The following is a 24,656-nucleotide window of genomic DNA, read 5'->3' as shown; positions in this document are numbered from 1 at the left end:
CAACATCTACACTCGAACAGTCCCTCTTATGCCACTTCTCCTGGTCCATATCCAGAGCTACAACCTCTAATAATTATCCATTGCAATATATGCTAAGGGTGGTGATTATGCTGCTGGCTTTTCTAAAGAAATCTGTTATAGATTCCAAATATGTCAACACTTTGGAGACCCTCACAGGGACCCAGGCATACTTTTCTTCCTCACATTTGTTCATGCGGGAAATTTTAATTTTTCTTTTTCGATATGCAGAGAAGAGATGGTTGTCTGTGTTATGGGCAGAGTTCTACCATTATGTTTGTTACGTGTGCAGAGTATGTAAGGCACTATGGGGTCTCCAGGCCTCAGACGTGTACTCTTTTAGCTTTTTGGAAATTGCTGACCATCCCTATGCCCCTCCTAAGACAGTGATTTTTCTATGCTTACCTCTCCAAAATTAACTCATTTCTGGGAGGTTAAAAGTATTTTTGGCTTGGGGGATAACTTTTTTTTTTTTTGTATACAAACTTTTATTGGAAGGAAACAGAAAATGGTGGTACAAAGAGAGTTGGCACATTAACAAGACAAATAATGGTATCACGTCCAGTAAACAGATAACTTTATAAGATGGCATCAACTGCTCTATTCTGGCCCTAGGGCTTGTATGCAAATTACTGGCATGGTTTCAGACTTTTTCCCCCTTTCACTGGGGTTTAAGGCTGGGTTGCCCAGTATCAGTTAAGGAGGCCTCTTTGCCTTGGTTCTGGAGCCATTAGCAGAGGCTATTAGGTAAATGGAATCTATATTAGGGTTTAAAAAGAGGAGATAGGAAGGAAAATCTTGACCTGTATGCGGATGACACGCTGTTAGTTTGGGTGACATACAAGGATTAGAAACATTTATGTCTCCAATAATGACTTTTGGCTCCTATTCAGGTTTTGTCATTAAGTGGGAAAAGTCTGTCTTATTCCCTCTAGACACCCCAGACCTTACTCTATTCTTGAATGCTAAACAGATTAAAGTCACAACATTCTTCAAATACCTGGGCATAATTTTACATCCACAGGTGGAGACTTATGTGCACCATAATCGATCCCCGATATTGTTGCAGCAAATAGTTATTTAAAACCCAGAAATGGAATTTGGACTCTAACTTTCAGGAATCAAACCTTTTTTTTTTATTATTCGTTAGCGTAGCCCGGCTCATGCCCATTTGCCCAGATTCATATTTCCCTAACTAGCTTGGCAAGCAATACATCTTCTCCGACAGATATCCCCTGTAACATTTGTCTATAGCAAATAACATTCCTGGCTTCACGATAATCTGTATTCACGTTGGATCCAGGAGAACAGAGAGGAAGAGATAGTGAGAGAGGAGGGGGGCTAAAATGAGCAGCTTGCTGGCCCGGTCTCTGTAGTACCACAGAATCTACCATTTTAGAAGGCTTTTCAGCTGATACCACAATATTGACTAGGCTCTGTTTTAAAAAGCAAATGTTGGAATAAGCTGCCTCTCAGTTGTAGGTAAAGCAAATCTACTCAAAATTATATGGCCCCATAACTTTTGTATGTTCTACCCAATTCGCTCATCTGGATCTCCCACATTTTATTTAGAAATAGACTGCCTGTATCGGATTCTGATCTGCGGTTACCTAAAGATAGATAGGGGGCCTAGTGAAGAGTGACCAGATGTCCCCAGACTGAGGACACTGTCCCCGGAGCCAGTCTGTCCTCAGATTTGTCCCTGGATTGCAGGGACGGCGCAGGGCCAATCGTGGGCGGGTGCTGAGGCAGAGGGGGGTGCCAAAGCCAGTGGCATGCCGATGTGGGGGGGTCCGCCACCGATGCCACACATATTGGGGGGGTGGAGTCAGGCTGGCGTCGCCCGCTGTGTTAACTTTAATTTGAATTGCTGGGCGCCCGAAGTCCCTCCTCCTGGTTTGGCTCCTTTGATAGACAGCACACTTGTCCAATGCCGGGATGTGTGCTGTCCATCATAGGTATGAGCTGGTCCAGGAGGTGGGGCTTGTGTGATGGCAGGAGACCGACATTTCAAATGAAAGCTGACACAGCGGGCGATGCCAGCCTGTGTGATGATCCAGCTGGCTCTCCTCTTCTCTCTGATCCCCTGCACTGGTCAGGCTGCATTGGATGAGCACTGGTCAGGCTGCATTGGATGGGCACAGCTGAGCCTTGCATTCTTTGTGTAGCGCACTCCTGAGCTCTGCATTCTTTATGTAGGGCACTCCTGAGCCCTACATTTTTTTATGTAGCGCACTCCTGAGCCCTGCATTTTTTCTATATTGCACTCCTGCATTCTTTAACGCACTCTTGAACTCTGCACTTTGTTTTTTGTCTTATCTTCATAACATTTGGTAGTCATATCCCAAAAATTCTGAGGAGTATCTTTTTTTTTATCTCATGGACGAAATGTGAGAAATAACGTATATATCATACAATTATTCCATAAACACATACACTGCATATATAATTTCAGGAAAAACTGGATTTTTATCTTGCCATAAAATCCTTTTCTCTGATGTTCATTGACGGACACAGTGACATATCTTCATTAGTCAAATGGGTTATGCTGCGCTTCCTAGGAGTAGGACATTAGGCCGAAAAGGGTTAAAGTTACGCATGTTCTAGGAGCGCTCCGTGAAGATCGGGAATTGCAGCTGACCGGGAAACCTCTGATGGCTCACACCACCACCACGCTCCACCGGAACATCTCCTCCACCTGCCGGTATGCCTCGCAGGCAGAGAGAGGTGCTGCAGCCGAAAAAACGTCAGTATTTCTTCCCAGCCGTACAGGCCTGCCCTCGGCATCATGGCGGCGGCTCCCGCTCAGCAGCACAAGTCGAAAGTGCCGCGGCGCTCAGAGCGCTGCAGAATCACCCACACACAGCCGGCTGAGTGGATCAGGATGCAGATGGCTCCAACTACTCCACCCCAACCTCCGGCAGTCCAGTCAAGTTGAAGCCAAGGAGGGAGGCAAGTGATTCAGCTCATGCAGGTACTCTGGCTGGGGGGGACTGACACAGACCTTCCCAATATAATGGACACTGTTCCAGCAGAACCTATAACTTATTTTCCCACCATCGGCCAGCCCATCTCGGATACCACCTTAAAAGAGATGCTGCTGTCTCTTAGGGCCTCACTACAGGCTGACCTACTCTCAGGTATAAATCAGTGCAGAGTTGAGGTACAGGAACTGGGAGAGAGAATGGGGAAAATGGAAATCCAGGTGTCAGATTTTGCTGCTTCTTATAATACACTGGTGGATGCCCACACAACCCACTCAGAGGAAATTATGTGGCTTAAATCCAAAATTGCAGATTTGGAAGATTGCTCTAGAAGAAATAACCTTAAAGTGCACGGTATTCCGGAATCGGTCACTCATTTTATGAAGGATGTTTTCCTGTCTGATACCTACCCTCTCATTGGCAGACCTTATCATCGACCGCATCCATTGCATACCAGAACCTCCACATCTGCCGAAAGATGTCCCAAGAGATGTGCTCCTCAGAGTACATTTTTTTCAAGTGAAAGAGAGGGTGTTAGACAACTTTAGGAAATTGGACACTCTGCCAAAAAAGCTCAAACCATACAAGTCTTCCCAGATTTTTCCCAGCATACTATGCAAAGACACAGCAACCAACCTCCCGGTTACCAAAGCTCTGTGCAACCACAGCATCATCTATCAATGGAAATACCCAGCCAGTCTGGTGGTGGCTCACGAAGGATCGACCAAAACAATTCATTCCTTGGAAGAAGATCTCAACCTCCTGAAGAGCTGGAACATTCTCCCTAATGATCACCCTCTTCCTGGACCTACGTCCAAAATACGACCGGCGTGGTCAAAAGTCCCACACAAGTTACCGTTTCATGCCTCGGAGGTCCCATGACATTAACCCGCTCCAACCCATGCCTCAAGCAATCCGTGATCTTTCCGCTATGCGATAATTGCTGCAATTATCTCCCACCGATGTCGCAGCTAGCGCTGCTCAAAACCCTTTTTGCTAGGGTGTTCCCCTTTTTACTCCTCTCCATAAAGAATACAGTTCTCCCTGGTTCATGTTGGAATGAATGCTATCTACTTATGCTTTTTACCAGTTCCTTCACGATGCAGTATTTTCTTCAAGAAGCAAAGCACACTCCCGGCTCTCTCTTTGAGCCGCATCTGGTCCACGCCTTCACTACAACTGCCTTTTCTGACTACTATCTGTCTACTTATAATATGCCACTGTACAGACTGAATCCGTGTCCACTTCCACAGATACGTGTCCACTTCCACAGATACATGGGACTTAACATCCTATCTTTGAATGCCAATGAACTTAACCACCATACTAAATGGAGATCAATCAGGAAAGAAGCGGACCTGCATAAAATGGACATCTTAACAGTCCAGGAAACTCACTTTCACAGAGATGCTGTACCACTTTGCAAACATACAAGATATCCCCACATTTTCCTTTCCAACGCATCCGTCAAGAGGAGAGGTATCCCGATAGCAATCAAGGACACTGCGTTTTACCCCCCACTAGTCCATTATCGACATGGATAGTAGATATATTATTCTGCTTTGTTCTATTGATGATAAGTTCTTCACGTGGGTTTCAGTGTATGTGCCCAATTCGCATCCCCTGAGGTTTCTTCGTAAACATCTGTGCAAGATCTCTAAGGTGCGAAGGGGCAGTTTTTTACTGTGTGGGGATTTTAACACTGTACTGGAGCCATATCTAGATTCCTCGTCCTTGGGTAGGGGCCGGGCACCTTCGTTGCAGGGCCTGCTACACAAGGAAGACCTGTACGATGTGTGGCGTTGCCTCCACACGACTGATAGTGAATTCACCTTCTCCTCTAGGCACAAATCTTATTCCAAAATTGACCTATTCGTGGTGGATAAACTGCTTCTTCAACATCTCCTCTAACATAGATGACATTACTTGGTGAGACCATGTCGGTATTACCATGACTATCCAACTAGGCTGCTATGCCCCTCAAACCTTTGTATGGCACTGCAACAATCGGGTAATGCAGGCATCTGACAATGTAACTCTTTTAAAACAGCACCTAGACACGTTCTTTATTGAAAATGTAGATCTGACAGTGTCACCCACGTTGTTATGGAACACCCATAAGACATTAATGAGGGGATTCCTAATCCAAATCGGAGCAAAGGCAAAAAACAACACCAGCATTCTATATCCAATATACTTCTGGATATCCACCGCCTAGAATAACAAAATTAATTAAATCCCACTTCCTCTGTCTCTAACTGCCTAACCAAACTACGCACTGACCTGCGACTTCTCTTGATCTCAGATCACGATATATGTCTTAGAACCTTAAAACTTAAATATGATCATCACCTTCATAATAAAGCGGGGAAATTCTTAGCTGCAAAATTGAAAGCACGTAAAACAAAAATCCCCTTTATTTACCACCCCTTTACCAAAGTCAAACTTGTGAACCCACAAGACATTGCAAATGAGTTTGCTGATTATTCCCGCTCCCTGTATAACTTGAAAGACGATTCCACCACTCACCAGCCTACTGAAAATTACATAAATGGTTTTCTCCACAACATTCATCTGCCTTGTGTCTCTGAGCCCCAACTAACATTCCTTAACTCTCCCTTCACCAAAATAATTGACACCTTGCCCAACGACAAAGCACTAGGCCCTGACTGCTTTACAAAAGAGTTTCTCAAAGTCTTTAAATCCTCCCTTCGGCCGCACCTTCAGAATCTACTCCAAGCAATCGCGTCATCTAATTCCCTGCCACCAGAAATGCTCCGAGCCCACATAGTTACCTCACCCAAACCAGGCAAGAACCCAGACACCCCTACAAACTTCAGGCCCATCTCTTTATTGAATACGGACACACACCAAAATTTATGCCAAATTGTTAGCGAATTGTTTAACCAAAATATTACCCGCCTAATTAAGTATGACCAGGTGGGATTTATGACTGGGAGACAAGCACTGGACACAACTAGAAGGATTCTAAATCTGATTCACCATGCTTTTCTCTCGAAGACCCCTTCTCTGCTTCTCTCCATTGATGCAGAGAAGGCGTTTGACAGAGTGCACTGGCACTACACGGTGAAGGTGCTGGAGAATTCGGATTCAGGGGCTCTATTCTAGAAGCTATTCAGATTCTCTACTCATCCCCATCGGCCCAGGTATACACCACTGGACTACTGTCTAAACCCTTTTATATTACGAATGGTACTAGACAAGGTTGTCCCTTATCGCCATCGAATTTTCAATCTTCTGATTGAACCCTTCGCTTAGGCCATTCGATACAATCCTCACATTTATATATTATATTATATATAAATATGGTTAGTCTATTTGCAGATGATGTTATTCTGTCTCTCACGAACCTGATGGTCTCACTACCCTTTGCTTATCAAACGCTGAACACATTCAGTAAGGCATCTTTCCATAAAGTTAATTTCACTAAACCACTGATTTTAGATATGGGAGTCCATGTGCATACTAAACGTAACCTAGAAACGTCCCTCCCATACAGCTGGAGCTCCACTGTTATCCCATACCTAGGCATCACGTTAACGTCGTCCGTGTCTAATTTGGCAGAGGCCAACTATAAGCCCTTGTTGGCTAAATTGCGTCAGGAGCTGTAGCAACCCTCTTACAAAGAATTATCATTAATGGGCAGATTGGCTGCATTAAAAATGAGGATACTCCCACAAAATTTTATATATTTTCCACACATTACCAATCACAATAACCCCCTCGTATCTCTCACCTTTGCAAAAACTTTTTAAAAACTATATATGGCAGGACAGATGCCCAAGATGTGCATGGGCATACATGATTAAACACAAGACAAGGGGAGGACTGGGCATGATGGTCCTAAAGGATTACTACATTGCTGCACAATTTTCTCATAAGAAACCATGGTTTGAATCATCCTCTGAAACTCGCTGGGTACGAATAGAACTGGCATTGACCAAAACGGACCAATTCTCCACCTTATTATTAGCTGATTGCTGGAAGCTGCTTATACTTACTCATTTGCCCATCACGGTTCAAACATCCATAAAGGCCTGGAGGACCCTTCTACAGATATCAGGGAGACCCCTCTAACCTAAAAAGACTACGCATACCCGTATCAAATTTAGAGACTCTCATACCATATCTCTCCCTACAGAGGTGGAAATACCAGAATATACAGTGGATGACAGACATTACAAACAATAACACAATGAAACCCCTGATCTGAGCTCCGATCCACTCACAAACTCCCTGCCTCTGAATCCTTTACACACTTACGCATCGCTAAACTTCTGCAAGCCAACCCTATTACAGAGATTCACCTACCATCCCCAATTAATGCTTTTTACAGCAGCCCCTCACAGCTCCATTTTAAAATGGGAAACCGACCTGCAGAAATCGTACACTCCGGAACAATGGACTAAAGCATTTCAGTAGATATATACGGTAATGTATACAAATGTTATAATCACTGGGAACTCTCCCATAAGGTACTTTCCAGATGGTACCTCACACCATACAGACAGTCCAAATTTTATCCCTCCCATTCTCCCCTGTGCTGGCGTGGTTGTGGCCAGGTTGGCAACCTTTTTCACATCTTTTGGATGTGTAAAAACCTAACCAGCTTTTGGAACCAGATATTTAAATTGATCTCTTTGGTCAAAGGCATACTGACCCCACCAAATCTGGCATTGGCTCTACTCAACCTAGAGACAGATAATTTCCCTCCCATATATTGTGTCATAGTTGCTCACATTCTATTAGCATCTAAACTAACAATCACTAGAAACTGGAAGTCGGACAAGGCATTAAATGTCTCTGAAGTGATCACCACAATTAATATTATCTACGAGTACGAAAAACATCTAGCCATATGCTTTGGCAGATTAGCTACATTCCAAAAGTTTGGGATCCATGGGCTCCATGGACCAGAACTTAACTATTGCGTATGCTGAACACTGTGCTTGACTCCTGTTTTCATGTTGAACCGTTCTTCTATTTAATTTCAATGTTATGTTCTTTCATACATAGAATACTCACTGTATGCTTCATTATATTGTATTATTTTACGGTATGTAACATTCTTCCTGCTTTATTTTATGTACCTTGTTTGAAAATCCAATAAAACACTGAGAGAAAAAAAGAAAATACAGTTTTCGCTTTTGTTCATTGACGGACACAGCGACATATCTTCATTTGTCGAATGGGACGTCCCAAAGCAGTAATAGCATGAGGGGTGGGAAACGAACACAGCAAGAACAATTCCCAACAGGCTAAACATAGCCAACCAGCTAACCAAAGAGCTCATCCAGGAACAACTGGAGATCACATACCAGAAAAGAAACACCCTCAAGGAGGCAGAAGTCTCTGCCACTGCGGGCTGCAAAACCGTGCGGCCAAAAGCGGCATCCGCAGATGCAAAAATATCCACTTTGTGAAACTTAGTAAACATGTGTACAGACGCCCAAGGTGGCCGCTTTGCAAACCTGAACCACTGACGCCAGATGACGGAAGGCCCAGGAGGAACTGAGCGCCTTTGTAGAATGTGCCTTAACAGGGAAAGGAGGAACCTGCTCGTTAATGGAATAGGCCTGCACCCCCGTCTGCCTGATTCATCTGGAAATGGTCGCAGCAGTTGGAGCCGATCCCTTACGAGGACCCTCCATCAGAACAAACAAGGAAACCTACTTCCGAATTGACTCAGTTGCCATCAAGTACACCCTGATGGCCTGAACCATGTCAAGTGAATGCAAAGCAACCTCCTTGGGATGCTCAGGCTTAGGACATAACGAAGGCAACACAATGTCCTCATTCAGGTGAAAACCTGACATGACCTTAGGAAGGAAGGAACGACTGACAGGGGCAAAGCACCACCTTGTCCCGATGAACCACCAGATAAGGCGACAGACAGGACAACTCAGCCAACTCCAAGACCCTGCTTGCAGAAGTAATTGCCACCAAGAAGGCTACTTTCTGCGACAAGGTAAGTAAAGGAATTTCCCGAATATTCTCAAACGACGGTTTTTGAAGGACCGACAGTATTAGGTTGAGATCCCACGGAGGCACTAGGGACCACACCGGGGGAACAAAACTACAAACTCCCTGCACGAATGTGCAAACCAAGGAATTCATTGCCAGCGGTCTTTGAAAGAAAACTGCCAAAGCCGAAATGTGACCCTTAATGGTGCCCAAGGCCAAACGTTGATCAACACCTTTTTGTAAAAACTCCAGAAGACGGGATACCGAAAAGGATCGGGGAGAAATTGCCTGAGACTCACACCAAGAAATATGCTTTCCAAACTCGATGAAAAATTTTCCGAGAGGTTGACTTCCTGGCCCTTATAAAGTAGGAATCAATATTCCAACTAACCCCTATCCTTTAGAACCTGGCACTCAAGCCAATAAGGAAAATGATCGTAAAGCAGGATGGAAGATCGGTCCTTGAGACAGGAGATCTTCTCTGAGAGGAAGCCGCCAAGGGGCATTGGCTACCAACCTTATCAGGTCCGCGTACCAGGACCAATGAGGTCAGTCTGGTGCCACCAGGATCACCAGAATCCCTTCTGCCTCGATCCTGCGCCGAAGTCTCGGCAGAAGTTGTATTGGAGGAAAAGCATAAATTTGACGATACTGGCCCCAAGGAGCCATCAGAGCGTCTGCGGCATCCGCCAGAGGATCCTAAGACCTCTCAATGACTCTCGAAACCTTCTGGTTGAGACAAGAGGCCAACAGGCCCACATCTGGTGTCCCCCACCGAAGGCACAGCTGATGAAAAATGTCTGAGCGAAGAGAGCATTCTCCCGGACACAGAGCCTGATGACTGAGGTAGTCCGCCTGCCAACTTTCCACCCCTGGAATGCACACTCCCGATAGTGTCGGAACAAGATGTTTCATCCATTGCAGAATACCGGCCACTTCTTTTGCCGCTAGGGCACTTCTGCTGCCCTCTTGGTGATTGATATATGCCACAGCTATGGCATTGTCTGATTGGATCCTCACTGGACAACCCCGCAGATGATCCGTCCACCAGAGTAGGCAAAGTCTGATGGCTCGAATTTCCAGGATTTTGATAGGCAGACCGGATTCCTCAGAGGACCAGATTCCTGGGGCTGAATCCGTGCCGAGGACACCACTCTGTCAACGTCTGGGAGACCAAGGTAATAGCAAACACCAGTCTCAAAATCGAGCCTACCACTGTAAAAAGATGGCGTACCAGTGATTCAGGCTTCCTATCCGTAGGATCCTTAAAGGACGGAGCGTCCTTCACGGGCAATAATGTGGCTTTGGAAGCACACAGGACATAAACAGCTCCCTCCCTCACCCCTGGAAGGTGGAAGTAGGATAGGATCCAATTTAAATACCCCCTCCCAGCATCCCCTTTGGATACACACAGGAACACGGGATTGACACCATCCAAATGCTGTAACCTTACAGCAGTAAGGTAAGGGTGTAGCACACCCAGAAACTTTGCACATCTCCTTATTACACCTCACTGGTTGATTCCTGGAATCACTCACCTGATTTTACACCACCTGATTTGATGCCACTTTCACTGCATGATGATTTAAGCTGCTACAGATCACTGAATGGACTTGTTTTATGGGATTTTTTTGATTTCATTGTTTATTAGTTTTATACATCATATTATCATCCTACTGTTACGCAGCTGTTGTGCACATGTCACTTTGTTCACTATATATATTTTGCAGGTACAGTTAGCCATCACACTGGGACGAAGAGTGTATATGTATTGACGTTCCTGGATTTATATACAGTGGGTACGGAAAGTATTCAGACCCCCTTAAATTTTTCACTCTTTGTTATATTGCAGCCATTTGCTAAAATCATTTAAGTTCATTCTTCTTCCTCATAAATGTACACATAGCACCCCATACTGACAGAAAAACACAGAATTGTTGACATTGTTGCAGATTTATTAAAAAAGAAAAACTGAAATATCACATGGTCCTAAGTATTCAGACCCTTTGCTGTGACACTCATATATTTAACTCAGGTGCTTTCCATTTCTTCTGATCATCCTTGAGATGGTTCTACACCTTCATTTGAGTCCAGCTGTGTTTGATTATACTGATTGGACTTGATTAGGAAAGCCACACACCTGTCTATATAAGACCTTCCAGATCACAATGCATGTCAGAGCAAATGAGAATCATGAGGTCAAAGGAACTGCCTGAAGAGCTCAGAGACAGAATTGTGTCAAGGCACAGATCTGGCCAAGGTTACAAAAAGATTTCTGCTGCACTTAAGGTTCCTAAGAGCACAGTGGCCTCCATAATCCTCAAATGGAAGACGTTTGGGACGACCAGAACCCTTCCTAGAGCTGGCTGTCCGGCCAAACTGAGCTATCGGGGGAGAAGAGCCTTGGTGAGAGAGGTAAAGAAGAACCCAAAGATCACTGTGGCTGAGCTCCAGAGATGCAGTAAGGAGATGGGAGAAAGTTGTAGAAAGTCAACCATCACTGCAGCCCTCCACCAGTCGGGGCTTTATGGCAGAGTGGCCCGACGGAAGCCTCTCCTCAGTGTAAGACACATGAAAGCCCGCATGGAGTTTGCTAAAAAACACCTGAAGGACTCCAAGATGGTGAGAAATAAGATTCTCTGGTCTGATGAGACCAAAATAGAACTTTTTGGCCTTAATTCTAAGCGGTATGTGTGGAGAAAACCAGGCACTGCTCATCACCTGTCCAATACAGTCCCAACAGTGAAGCATGGTGGTGGAAGCATCATGCTGTGGGGGTGTTTTTCAGCTGCAGGGACAGGACGACTGGTTGCAATCGAGGGAAAGATGAATGCGGCCAAGTACAGGGATATCCCGGACAAAAACCTTCTCCAGAGTGCTCTGGACCTCAGACTGGGCCGAAGGTTTACCTTCCAACAAGACAATGACCCTAAGCACACACTTAAAATAACGAAGGAGTGGCTTCACAACAACTCCCTGACTGTTCTTGAATGGCCTAGCCAGAGCCCAGATTTAAACCCAATTGAACATCTCTGGAGAGACCTAAAAATGGCTGTCCACCAACGTTTACCATCCAACCTGACAGAACTGGAGAGGATCTGCAAGGAGGAATGGCAGAGGATCCCCAAATCCAGGTGTGAAAGACTTGTTGCATCTTTCCCCAAAAGGCTCCTGGCTGTATTAGATCAAAAGGGGGCTTCTACTAAATACTGAGCAAAGGGTCTGAATACTTAGGACCATGTGATATTTCAGTTTTTCTTTTTTAATAAATCTGCAACAATGTCAACAATTCTGTGTTTTTCTGTCAGTATGGGGTGCTATGTGTACATTCATGAGGAAAAAGAATGAACTTAAATGATTTTAGCAAATGGCTGCAATATAACAAAGAGTGAAAAATGTAAGGGGGTCTGAATACTTTCCGTACCCACTGTATAATCTTCTTGCACTTAGCACCTTTGTCACAGCAGTTTGCACTTCACGGACTATTCATGTTATTATATATTTTATTTTTACACATTGGATGGCACTAGGAGCACTTTGAATATATTAATCATTTATTATTTGATCAAGCACATTATTTATTGTTTATTTACTTATATTTATTGATTTTAGATATTAATTATGTTAGGATAAGCGCAGCTTTATTATTATATACCTACTTTGATTGATTTGGTTTTAATTGAAAGGCTGAGTTGAGAGCTGCAGCAGATCCTGTCCTTCACACCTGATTCCTGCAAGAGATTTCTCTGTTACTAAGTGATAGCGCAGGGGTCATTTCTTAAACTAATAATTATTCAATCTGGAACCTTGGGAGTCCACCACAGGTGGTACCATCCGTTTCTAAACCAGGGACTTTTCAAAGGGATATCTCCTAGCGAAACGCTTAGGTATCCCAGCCATACGTTTTGGGGGAACCCCATTGACTAGCGACACAATCTCATCAAAATAGGCAGTGAAAGGAAACACTTTAGTCCCTCTGGAAGGTCTGCGGGTGCCAAACTGCACCGGCGTGGCCGAAGCGACATCTGCTGCGTCCTCCATTTTTAAAGTTTCCCGCACTGACACAATCAGTGCCTCTACTAGCGCTTTTTCCTGCACCAAAGTGGAGAAAGAGGAATCATCCTTACTGTCAGAACACTAGAGATGCGTGGGCGCGGACCCCGTGGGGCGACTGATGTCCCTGGCGGGCACATCCTCCTCAGATTCTGAGGAGGCAGATGAAATATGAGAGGACAGCGGGCGCTTTTTGGAAGGTTTCTGTTGCAAAACCATTTCCACTGTTGACACTAAAAATTGAAGGACCCCGTCATGGCCGTGATAGCAGAATGGGACCCTGAAGATCCCTAAGAGTGGGTCTGGTGGTGAGACATGTTCGGCAGTCCTCCATCCTGGTGCCGCAATGGGAACACAGTGAAAAGTTTTAACAGAGCTGTATTAGTATTAAAACCCCAGCAATATTGATATCTGTGAGACTACAGGACAGAAGACTGCAAATAGCTTAATCAGGCAAGGAGAAAAAAAAACCCCATTAGGGATAGTTAAACTAGGGGAGAGCAGTTTACCTGTAAGACCACCAACCCCGGGAAGATCCGAACCAGCTCCTAACTTCCCGAGGGAGAAAAGGGGGGTTACTCACCATACAAGACTCGGCAGCATTCACTCCAGGCAGGTCACCTCCTCATCATGGAACAAGGGGTGCTGCTGGCTGAGGAACACTGCGAGTCCAGCCGCAACCAAGTCGCGTGCGTCTGTGCGAGGTATCCCACTCGCAAGCCAGTCCCCTCCAGTAGGGGCATTTTGCGGCCGACCTAGCTCGGAGCTGAGGTCTGCACGCGCTCGCTGGTCGGACTGGGGTGACCATAAAGATCTAGAACATCCAGTGCATCGCCCAGTCCGACAGTTGATTGTAGTTCTCACAGGAACAAATAAAAACTAGAAAAGAACAAAAAGAGAAAAATAGAATTTTTGGAAGAACTTAACGTAAAATTCTTTTCTCTGAGTCCTCTGACAGTCGCTGCCCACTCATTCATTCTGCACTTCTGGGTATTGGCCATCTCCGCAGGAGTAAGCTAGGCAGAAGATTTTGTTAGAATAATCACAAAACCTTGTATAGACACACCTACAGGGGGCTGTCCTTCTGGTCAATACCCCCAGCTAGCCTCATTCCCAATTCAGTTTGGTAGCAAGCAGTACAGAGATCCATGAACCCCAAAAGAGGGGCGGGGGCGGCAACTGTCAGAGGACTCAGAGAAAATAAATTTACGGTAAGTTCTTACAAAAATTCTATTTTCACTTACGTTCTCTGACAGTCGCCGCCCACTCATGCATTCTGCACGTCTGGGACGTCCCAAAGCAGTGTAGATGTGAGGGGTGGGAAAACGCAACCGTCAAACAGGCAACGCAGCACCCAGGTCAGAGAAAATCTTTTCTGAGCCAGAAAAACAAAAACTGGGCAACAAAAAAGCTCAACAGGAGCAAACCCAGGAAAACAAACAAGAAAGAAACCCCAACAGGAGGAGACAGGTAAAAAACTACCCTGTCTCCCCTAGGGCACTGCCGCACTCAAAACTTTGCGACCAAAAGAGGCATTCGCCGATGCCAACACATCAAGTTTGTAAAACTTTGTAAAGGAAAGCATGGATGACCAGGTCACCGCTTTGCACACCTGAGTCACCGACGCCTAATAGTGGAAGGCCCAAGACGCACTAATCGCTCTAGTAGAGTGCGCTTTGACAGAGAAAGGCGGAACCCGATCCCTAATCGAATAGGCCTGCACAATCGTCTGTCTGATCCATTTTGAAATGGTTGCCGCAGACGCAGCAGCACCCTTCCGAGGTCCCTCGGGAAGGACAAAAAGACAATCCGACTTCCTGAAGGATTCTGTAGACGACACGTAGACCCTGATCGCCTAGACCACATCAAAGGAATGCAAGGCAAACTCCCTAGGATGCTTAGGCTTCGCACACAGCGAAAGCAACACAATATCCTCATTGAGGTGGAAGTCTGAAACCACCTTTGGAAGGAAGGACTGATGAGGTCGCAAGACCACCTTATCCCTATGAACAACCAGATAGGGGGAGCAGCAAGACAGGGCCGCTAACTCCGATACTCTGCGAGCAGACGTGATCGTCACCAGAAAGGCAACCTTCCGTGACAGCACCGGTAGAGGAATCTCTCGGATGTTCTCAAGAGGAGGATGTTGTAAAACGGACAAAACCAGATTCAGGTCCCAAGGGGGCAAAAGTGCCCTCCTTGGAGGAGCTAGATGACGCACCCCTTGAATAAAAGGTGCGGATCAAGGAATTCGACACCAAGGGCTGACCGGGCTGTGCGACTCAGTGTTGTGCGTCTGACCGGGCTGTGCGACTCAGTGTTGTGCGTCTGACCGGGCTGTGCGACTCAGTGTTGTGCGTCTGACCGGGTTGTGCGACTCAGAGTTGTGCGTCTGACCGGGCTGTGCGACTCAGTGTTGTGCGTCTGACCGGGCTGTGCGACTCAGTGTTGTGCGTCTGACCTGGCTGTGCGACTCAGTGTTGTGCGTCTGACCGGGCTGTGCGACTTAGTGTTGTGCGTCTGACCGGGCTGTGCGACTCAGTGTTGTGCGTCTGACCGGGCTGTGCGACTCAGTGTTGTGCGTCTGACCGGGCTGTGCGACTTAGTGTTGTGCGTCTGACAGGGCTGTGCGACTCAGCGTTGTGCGTCTGACCGGGCTGTGAGATTGTGAGTGTTGTGTGACTGACCGGTGTCAAGTGAGTGGAGCGGAATACCAGAGGGTGAGAAGGTAGCGTTAGGAAGCCAGGAAATAGCCACATAGGATAGACTTAAAATCGCTGAATCCCCATTAGATTAGATAGTAGGTACAATGCCCGGCGGGTGTGGAGATGCGATTCGGTGTACATCTTGTAATATGTATGCGTTCCTCAGACATGTGATCGAGGGCGAATACAAATGCGCAAAATGTAAGCACGTTGCTTCCCTGGAATCTCAGGTCCTGAATCTAGGGAAGCAGCTGGCAACACTGAGACGAATGTCCATACCGGAGGAGAGCCAGGATCGTACCAGTCAGGTGCAGACAGGGGCCTGCACAGAGGTGGGCGGAGTATTGGAGGTGCAGGCATCAGAGCAGAGTAGAGGGGTGACAGTTAGGAGGGGTAGAAGGGGACAAGGCAAGGAGGCTGATCCTGGGCTGGAGCACCCCAATAGATACGCCCCGTTGTGTGATGTTGGGGAAACCAGTCAGGGACCAGCATTGCTGGAGCAGAGCGACGCCCCGAGCTGCCAGGGGAAGAACTCCTCCAGTGAGGCCGGGAGAAAGGGAAAGGAAAGACAGGTGCTGGTGGTATTAGAAGGACAGATAGTGTAATCTGTGACAAAGACCGTGTGCGCCGAACAGTCTGTTGTTTGCCGGGCGCTCGGGTTCGGCACATCGCGGATCGGGTGAACAGATTATTGGGTGGGGCTGGGGAAGACCCAGCTGTCATGGTACACGTGGGTACCAATGACATAGGCAGAGGAAGACGGAGAGTCCTAAACGATTTCAGGGACTTAGGCGCTAAGTTGAGGACTAGGACCTCCAAAGGTAGTATTTTCCGAAATACTACCTGTACCTCAAGCCACACCAGAGAGGCAGCAGGAGATTAGGGAAGTTAACGAGTGGCTGAGGAGCTGGTGTAGTAAGGAGGGTTTCGGGTTCCTGGAGAACTGGGCTGACTTCTCAGTCGGTCACCGGCTCTTTGGTAGGGACGGATTGCACCTAAATGGGGTGGGTGCAGCCGTACTGGGTGAGAGGATGGCCAAAAAGTTAGAGGGGCTTTTAAACTAGGGAATGGGGGGGAGGGTACAGATGTAGAATTAGCCAGTGGAAAGCAAGTTTCAGAGGGCAGAAATGGGGGCATTAGCGGTAGGGTGTTCGGAGCTCCTATACCCAGGGTGGGTACGGGGAAAAATCAAGAGAGCAGCCAAAAAACATCAAATGAGGATAAATGTAACCGATCAAAATTACGAGGCTTGTATACCAATGCCAGAAGCCTGGCCAACAAGATGAGAGAGCTGGAGCTGCTGATGTTTGAGGAGGACTTAGATTTTGTGGGGATAACTGAGACTTGGTTTGACAGCTCTCATGACTGGATGGCGACCATTCAGGGGTATTCCCTTTATCGCAGAGATAGAGAGGGTAAAAAAGGGGGAGGGGTATGTTTGTATATTAAGAACAGTATACAGGTAAATATGAGGGATGATATTAATAATGGAGCTATGGACGAGGCAGAATCCCTATGGGTAGAGCTTCAAAGGAAAGGCACGGTGGGGAAGGTAATATTGGGCGTATGCTATAGGCCCCCCAACCAAAGGGAGGAGGGTGAGGCGGACCTCATGTTACAGATAGGATTGGCAGCAAGGATGGGAAATGTCATTATAATGGGGGACTTTAATTATCCTGATATAGACTGGGCAGAAGGAACAGCGCATTCAGCCAAGGCTCGGCAGTTCCTAAATGTTTTGCAGAACAATTTCATGGGTCAGATGGTGAATGCACCGACAAGAAACAATGCGGTACTTGACCTACTGATTACCAACAATACAGACCTGCTCACGGATATAGAAATACGGGACAACTTAGGGAACAGTGACCATAGGTCAATTGGTTTCAGTATTAATTACAGTAATAGGAAACACAAGGGTAATATAAGGACACTGAATTTCAAAAGAGCCAATTTCCCTAAACTGCGCTCGCTGATAGAAAATATCAAATGGGATAGAACCCTGGGAACAAAGAACACGGAGGAAAAATGGGAGTGCTTCAAGAGCATACTTAACAAGGGGGTGGGCCAGTGCATTCCACAGGGAAATACATTTAAAAGAGCAAAACTAAACCCTGGGTGGCTAAACTCCAACATAAAAATGTATATTAGAGCTAAAGAAAAGGCCTTCAAAAAATACAAGACTGAGGGGTCATTGGCAGCATTTAAGCACTACAAAGAGTGTAATAAGAAATGTAAAGACGAAATCAGGGCGGTTAAAATAGAACACGAGAGACATATAGCGGAGGAGAGTAAAAAGAACCCCAAGAAGTTCTTTAAGTATATAAACAGTAGGAAAGCGAGGCCAGAGCACATTGGCCCCATAAAAGATGATAAAGGAAAAATGGCCACAGAGGACAGAGAAAAGGCGGAAGTGTTAAATAATTTCTTTTCTTCAGTCTTCACAAAGGAATCGGGGGGCTACACGAACCCCGCTTGTAAGGCCGAACTAAATAATACACCTCAGGAAGTGCCGCCATGGCTAACAGAGGATAGACTTAGAGCTAAACTAGAGAAACTTAACATAAATAAATCCCCGGGACCGGATGGCTTGCACCCAAGGGTTCTTAATGAGCTCAGCCAGGTGATTGCCAGACCATTATTCTTGATCTTTAAGGATAGTTTACAGACGTGTATGGTGCCAGCTGATTGGAAAAAAGCCAACGTGGTACCAATATTTAAAAAGGGGCCGAGATATATCCCGGGTAACTATAGGCTGGTCAGCCTAACATCAGTAGTCTGCAAAATTTTGGAGGGGATGATAAGGGACCACATACAAGACTTTAGTAATGAAAACGGTATTATAAGTAGTAATCAGCATGGATTCATGAAAAATCGTTCATGCCAAACCAATCTATTAACCTTCTACGATGAAGTGAGCTGCCACTTAGATAAAGGTAAGCCTGTGGATGTGGTGTATCTGGACTTTGCAAAGGCCTTTGACACCGTTCCCCACAAACGCTTACTGTACAAACTAAGGAGGGTAGGTATGGACCATAAGGTGAGTACCTGGATAGAGAACTGGCTCCAGGGGAGAGTACAGAGGGTGGTGATTAATGGGGAGTACTCGGATTGGGCGGGTGTGGAAAGTGGGGTCCCCCCAGGGTTCTGTCCTGGGACCAATCCTGTTTAATTTATTCATAAATGATCTAGAGGAGGGGATATCTAGTACAATCTCAGTATTTGCGGATGATACTAAATTAGGCATGCCAATATCTTCTATGCAGGATGTGGAAATCTTGCAAGCAGACCTGAACAAAATAACGGGGTGGGCAACTACATGGCAGATGAGATTTAATGTTGAAAAATGTAAAGTAATGCACTTGGGGGCCAGAAACCAGAAAGCAAGCTACTCACTAGGGGGGGAACCTCTGGGTGAGTCTAGGATGGAAAGGGACCTGGGGGTACTGGTAGACAACAGGCTTGGCAGTGGCATGCAATGCCAAGCCGCCGCAAGCAAAGCCAACAGAATACTGGGTTGTATAAAAAAGGGGATTCACTCCAGAAATAAAGAGATTATTCTTCCACTCTACAAGACTCTGGTCCGGCCACATCTGGAGTATGCTGTCCAGTTCTGGGCACCGGTCCTCAGGAAGGATGTGCTGGAACTGGAGAAAGTCCAGAGAAGGGCAACAAAAATAATTAGGGGAATGGAGGACATCAGCTATGAGGAAAGACTACAAGCACTGAACCTATTCTCTCTGGAGAAGAGACGATTAAGGGGGGATATGATATCAATGTACAAATACTGTACTGGCGACCCTAGCCGGACATTCGAGCCACGAACCTTTCCACCTTTTTGTTGAGACGAGATGCGAACAGATCCACATCCAGGGACCCCCAACGCGCACACACAGCATCTGAATCACCTCCGGGTGTAGGGACCATTCCCCCCCGGTCCAGGGTCTGGCTACTCAGATAGTCAGTTCTCCACACCTGGAATGTGAACTGCTGAAATCGCAGGGACCTGCGTCTCGGCCCAGGACAGAATCTCGGCCACTTCCTTGGCCGCCTGGGCACTCCTGGTGCCCTCTTGGTGATTGATGTAAGCCACCGCCGTAGCGTTGTCCATCTGAACACGCACTGGGCAACCCTGAAGCCGAGCCGACCAACGGAGCAAACAGAGCCTGATTGCCCGCAGCTCAAAGACGTTTATCGGCAGGGAGGACTCCCCCTCCGACCAAGTGCCCTGGGCACACAACTTGCCCAGAACTCAACCCCAGCCCAACAGGCTGGCGTCCGTGATGACCACAGTCCACAGCAACGGCCTGAAGGACTTGCCTCGCGTCAGAGCCGGAGACTGGAGCCACAAGAGATCCGATCTCACTTGGGGGCTCAACAAAATCCTCCTTTCCAAAGACTGAGGATGTCTATCCCACCTGACCAGAATCTCCGCTTGAAGAGATCTCATGTGAAACTGTGCAAATGGGATCGCCTCGAAAGCCGACAGCATGCAGGTCCGAAGCGAGGAGAGCTCGTTGTCCCTGAGGGACCTGACCTCGCCCTGCAGGGCCCGGAGCTTGTCCTCCGGAAGAAAGACCTTCGCCTGGGCGGAGTCCAGAATCATCCCCAGGTAGGGGAGACGAAGCGAAGGGGACACAGTCGACTTCTGAAAATTGATGGTCCACCCGAAATCCTGGAGCGTCCGGACCGTGACCAACAGATTGCGTAACAGGGTGGCACTGGAACTCGACCTTAGTAGGAGATCGTCCAGATAACCGAGGATTGCAATCCCCTGTACCCTTAACAAGGCTAGAACAGGAGCCAACACCTTGGTAAACATCCCTTGGAGCCGAAGCGAGGCCGAAAGGCAACGCCACGAACTGATAATGCTACCTCTGATGACCCTCGTAGATAGGGATGTGTAGATACACATCCTTGAGATCGATGGAAGCCAAGAAATCCCCTGGACTCAGGGACGCCACCACCGACCGGAGGGACTACATCCGGAACTTCTGAACCCGCACAAAGTGGTTCAGGAACTTCAAGTCCAGAATTGGACGCACCTTGCCCTCCTTTCTGGGCACTGTGAAAAGATTGGAGTAAAAACCCCGAAACCTGTCCCGCTTGGAACCAGCACGACCCCTCCTTGCGCGAACAGATCCTGAACCGCCCGTCGAAGATCCTAGAAACGATCGGGAGTTAAATGAATATTTGAGGGAAAGAACCTGTCTGAGGGGCGAGACCGAAATTCGATCTTGTACCCTGAACGAATGAGTTCTTGACCTTGGACAGCCAGGGCTTGGGAAAACAATGCAGACGTCCCCCCACCCCTGAGACGGGTGAGGGCGTCCCTTCAGGACGAGGCGGACTGAGTCGCTGTGCCAGCGTGGCCGGCTTTGGACTTACCCGCCCAAGGCTTCTTCTGGCCACTAGAGGCCTTGAAGGACTTCCCTTTGTCCTGTGCCCTGAACGCACGAAAGGACGCCTGATTAGGTTTAAAAGAGGGACCCCGCTTGGCGCTGGACTATTTTCCCCTAGCCACCTGGGGTAAAAGAGTGCTCTTACCCCCAGTGAGCCCTTCGATCAGTTCATCCAGAGAGTCCCCAAAAAAGCGACTTCCCGCATAAGGGATGTCAGACACTGTCTCTTTTGAAGCTTGGTCGGCCGACCAGCTTTTCAACCAAGTAATGCGGCGGATTGCAATCGCGACAGCCGTGCGACTAAGGGGGCCTCATCCAAGGCCGTGTCACACAGGTACATCACGGCCTGGGCCATTTGATCCAACATCTCCAGCGCAGCAGAAGAGGCGGATTCAGCAATTTGCATGCGCCAAAACGCCTTGGCCCACTCCGCAATAGCCTGAGAGACCATAACCAAAGCGAACACGGGCTAAAGCAAGGAACCCACTACCAGATAGATGTGGCGGGAAAGTGTCTCCACCCTCCTATCCGCCGGGTCCTTAAACACCAGGGAATCCTCCACAGGCATTAAAGTGGACTAATTTAATCTGGAAACAGCGTGGTCCACCTTAGGAGCCACAGTCCAGCGAGAATGCAACAAATCTGCAAAGGGATAATAGTACTTAAATCTCTTGGGCACCACTAGCATATGCTTGATACGGCGCCATTGGTCATTCACGGTCATTCATCGGGACAAGGAAAAACCTGACCCGATTTTTGGGCCTTGCGGGTACCAAAGGAAACACGCTTACCCGACGGGGGCTCATCATCCAAATTTAACGTTTCCTTAACGGAGCTGATAAGTGCGTCCACCGCAGCGCGGTCCCGCGCTGTCTCAGAGGATGAATCCTCCTCCTCCACATCCGACTGAGAGGACAGGGACCCCTCAGGGGGGGACGTTGTCCGTGGCAACCAAATCAGGCTCTGAATCAGAAGACTGAGAGGGCATAGGCTGTTTTTTAGAAACCCGGTCAGACATCAGCAAATCCACTTTGGACACTAAAGTCGCAAGTGCAGCAGATAGAGAGGCTTTGGAAGCGGATTCAGGAGTACCTGAACCACCCCCCAGGTCTGTGGGGAATTTGCTATTCTGGGACTCCATAACAGCAATAAACAAATTTTATGACGCTGGCCCTTTAAATCGGCGATTCCCATGGACCCCACCGCAAATGGAGACCCTGTCCCCTGCTACAGAAATCCGGAAAAAGGAGTGCTAGCAGGAATCCAGGCCAGAGAAAACAGTAAAATTTCCCCCACAGTGTGCTATACTTGCCTGCGCTGCTGAGGAGCTGAAGGGAAGAATGAGGAGCTGAAGGGAAGAAGGAGGAAGAGACCTCACGCCCCTAGAGGCAAAGCCAGCCCCGAGTCACAACAAAATTGTTGACAATAGAAGTCAATGGAGAGAAAGCCCCGGGAAAATGGCCGCTGCCCACAAAGGACATCGTGCCCACACTTAAGATGGCGCCCGATCGGCGCCAAAAGGATGGCAGAAAATGGCTGCTGCCCACACTATGAGGCCAAACAGCCTGCCCTCACCCAAAAGGGCGGCTGCGCGATACAGCGCCAAACACGGCCTAAAAAAACCAGCAATGGCCCCCACAGAGCACCACGGAGAAGTAGGAGACCCCCGCACCCCCCACATAGCTGTCAAATCACGATAGCGCCCCCGCAGGGACAGGGAAGGGACACACAGGAGCCGCACCTACAGCCATGAGGGGGATATAACAGAACCCATACCACAACTGCCATCCCCAGAAAGAGGGCCCACATACACACCCCACCAAACAGGGTCCAGAGACAGAGGGGTAGTAATAGTACTCACTAGTCCAGCGAACGTGGGCACCGCTCTGAGACAGGAAACCTCCCACCCTGAGTGGGGATGCCGTCAGCCGGAGGGGATGCTAGCAACACACGGGCGTACCGCAGTGGAGACATCCCAGCGAAGATAGTAACTTTGCAGGCTCTTCCCTGTCGCCCAATAACCTGCTAACGCTCGATGGCAGGCTGGGAGTCCGTAAGGTTTTAGAACAACCAGTGCGAGGCCCAGCTCTGCAAACACTGTAGTCTTCTAAAGCCTGACCTACTAGCGCAGGTGAAAATAAAAAACTATCTTTTAAAAAGAAAAACACTTTTCAGAAAGAAAACAGAAAAAGAAGAAAAAAAGCTGGGACACCAAGTCCCATCCAGGGAAACCCAACCTACTACTGAGCAAGGCAGCAGAAAACTGAATTGGGAATGAGGCTAGCTGGGGGTATTGACCAGAAGGACAGCCCCCTGTAGGTGTGTCTATACAAGGTTTTGTGATTATTCTAACAAAATCTTCTGCCTAGCTTACTCCTGCGGGGAAGGCCAATACCCAGATGTGCAGAATGAATAAGTGGGCGGCGACTGTCAGAGGACTTAAGAGAAAACATTCTCGTTTACAAATGACAAAAAATGGCAGGACCAGAGATCCCAGCAGGGAGCTAGGTCCTTACTCCTAACTAGGCAGAAAAAAAACGGAATCAGTTTTAAAGTTCGGTTTACTTTGTCAACACTTTTCCGTATAGTGTCCAACTCCTAGGAAGCGCAGTATAACCCATTCGACTAATGAAGATATGTCGCTGTGTCCATCAATGAATGAGAGAAAATAAATAAATACGTCCCCTGGATTTAAATTTAAAAATCTCGTCACCTTAGCCTAGTGGTACCAAATACAAAGCTTTATTTCATAGCGGCTCAGTTACATTTTTTTTCTGGAAGGGGAGCAATTAACAGGGTCAACCCTATTCAAGCTATCCTACTTCCCACGGCTCGTTATCATTTGATGGCACAGTTGGAATATGGTAACTTTACTCATTTACCCCAATATCCAACCCTCATTCTCATGCAAAAAGTATGGATAAAAATGCAGAAAACTATAAAATATGAAGGCTACTCCATATATACTCCTTTTTGGAATAACCCCTCCTATAAAGAGCTGAATAATTTAGAAGGCTTTGATTCTGGATATCAGGCGGGGGTGCATTTTACTCACTAATTGCAAGGGGAGTACTATATTTCTAATCAAACATTCCCCCAGTAGCTCCAACTGCGCCATGTGTTTATTTCCCAAGCTAAAACCAACAGTGACAGTTAAAAAAGGTCTCGTCACACAAACTTACCAGATACTTCTGGGAAATTGTCTAGAGACCATTCCTATCCCAGGTAGAAAGGGTGGAAGAAGGATTTGAGACCGCTTAGGGAAGAGACTTGGCAGAGAATTCTGTAGCAAGTGCAGCTTATATCACTATTCCCTATACAAAGGTTATTTATCATACATAAGCGTATATCACACCCCAGTGAAGCACTTTCATTGGGGCCACAGGGATAAGCCCTGCCTGCCCAAGATATCAAGGAAATACAGTGGATATACTGCACACATTGTGGAAATGTCCACAATTATTTAGATACTGGCGGTCGATCATAGACATCATAAGTAAGAATTTCTA

General features: G+C 47.1%; 1 protein-coding gene across 1 annotated transcript in view; it reads right to left on the bottom strand.

Moving 5' to 3' along the window:
• PIK3C2B (phosphatidylinositol-4-phosphate 3-kinase catalytic subunit type 2 beta) overlaps positions 1-24,656 on the bottom strand; it is an 858,553-nt gene that overhangs the window by 718,203 nt on the left and 115,694 nt on the right. The gene's annotated exons all lie outside the window — the stretch shown is intronic.

Source organism: Pelophylax lessonae (assembly GCF_965119305.1).
Source record: "Pelophylax lessonae genome assembly, chromosome: 2".
NCBI classification, from domain to species: Eukaryota; Metazoa; Chordata; class Amphibia; order Anura; family Ranidae; genus Pelophylax; species Pelophylax lessonae.
Note: the sequence above shows the minus strand (reverse complement) of the source record. Positions and strands in the feature narration are given on the sequence as shown.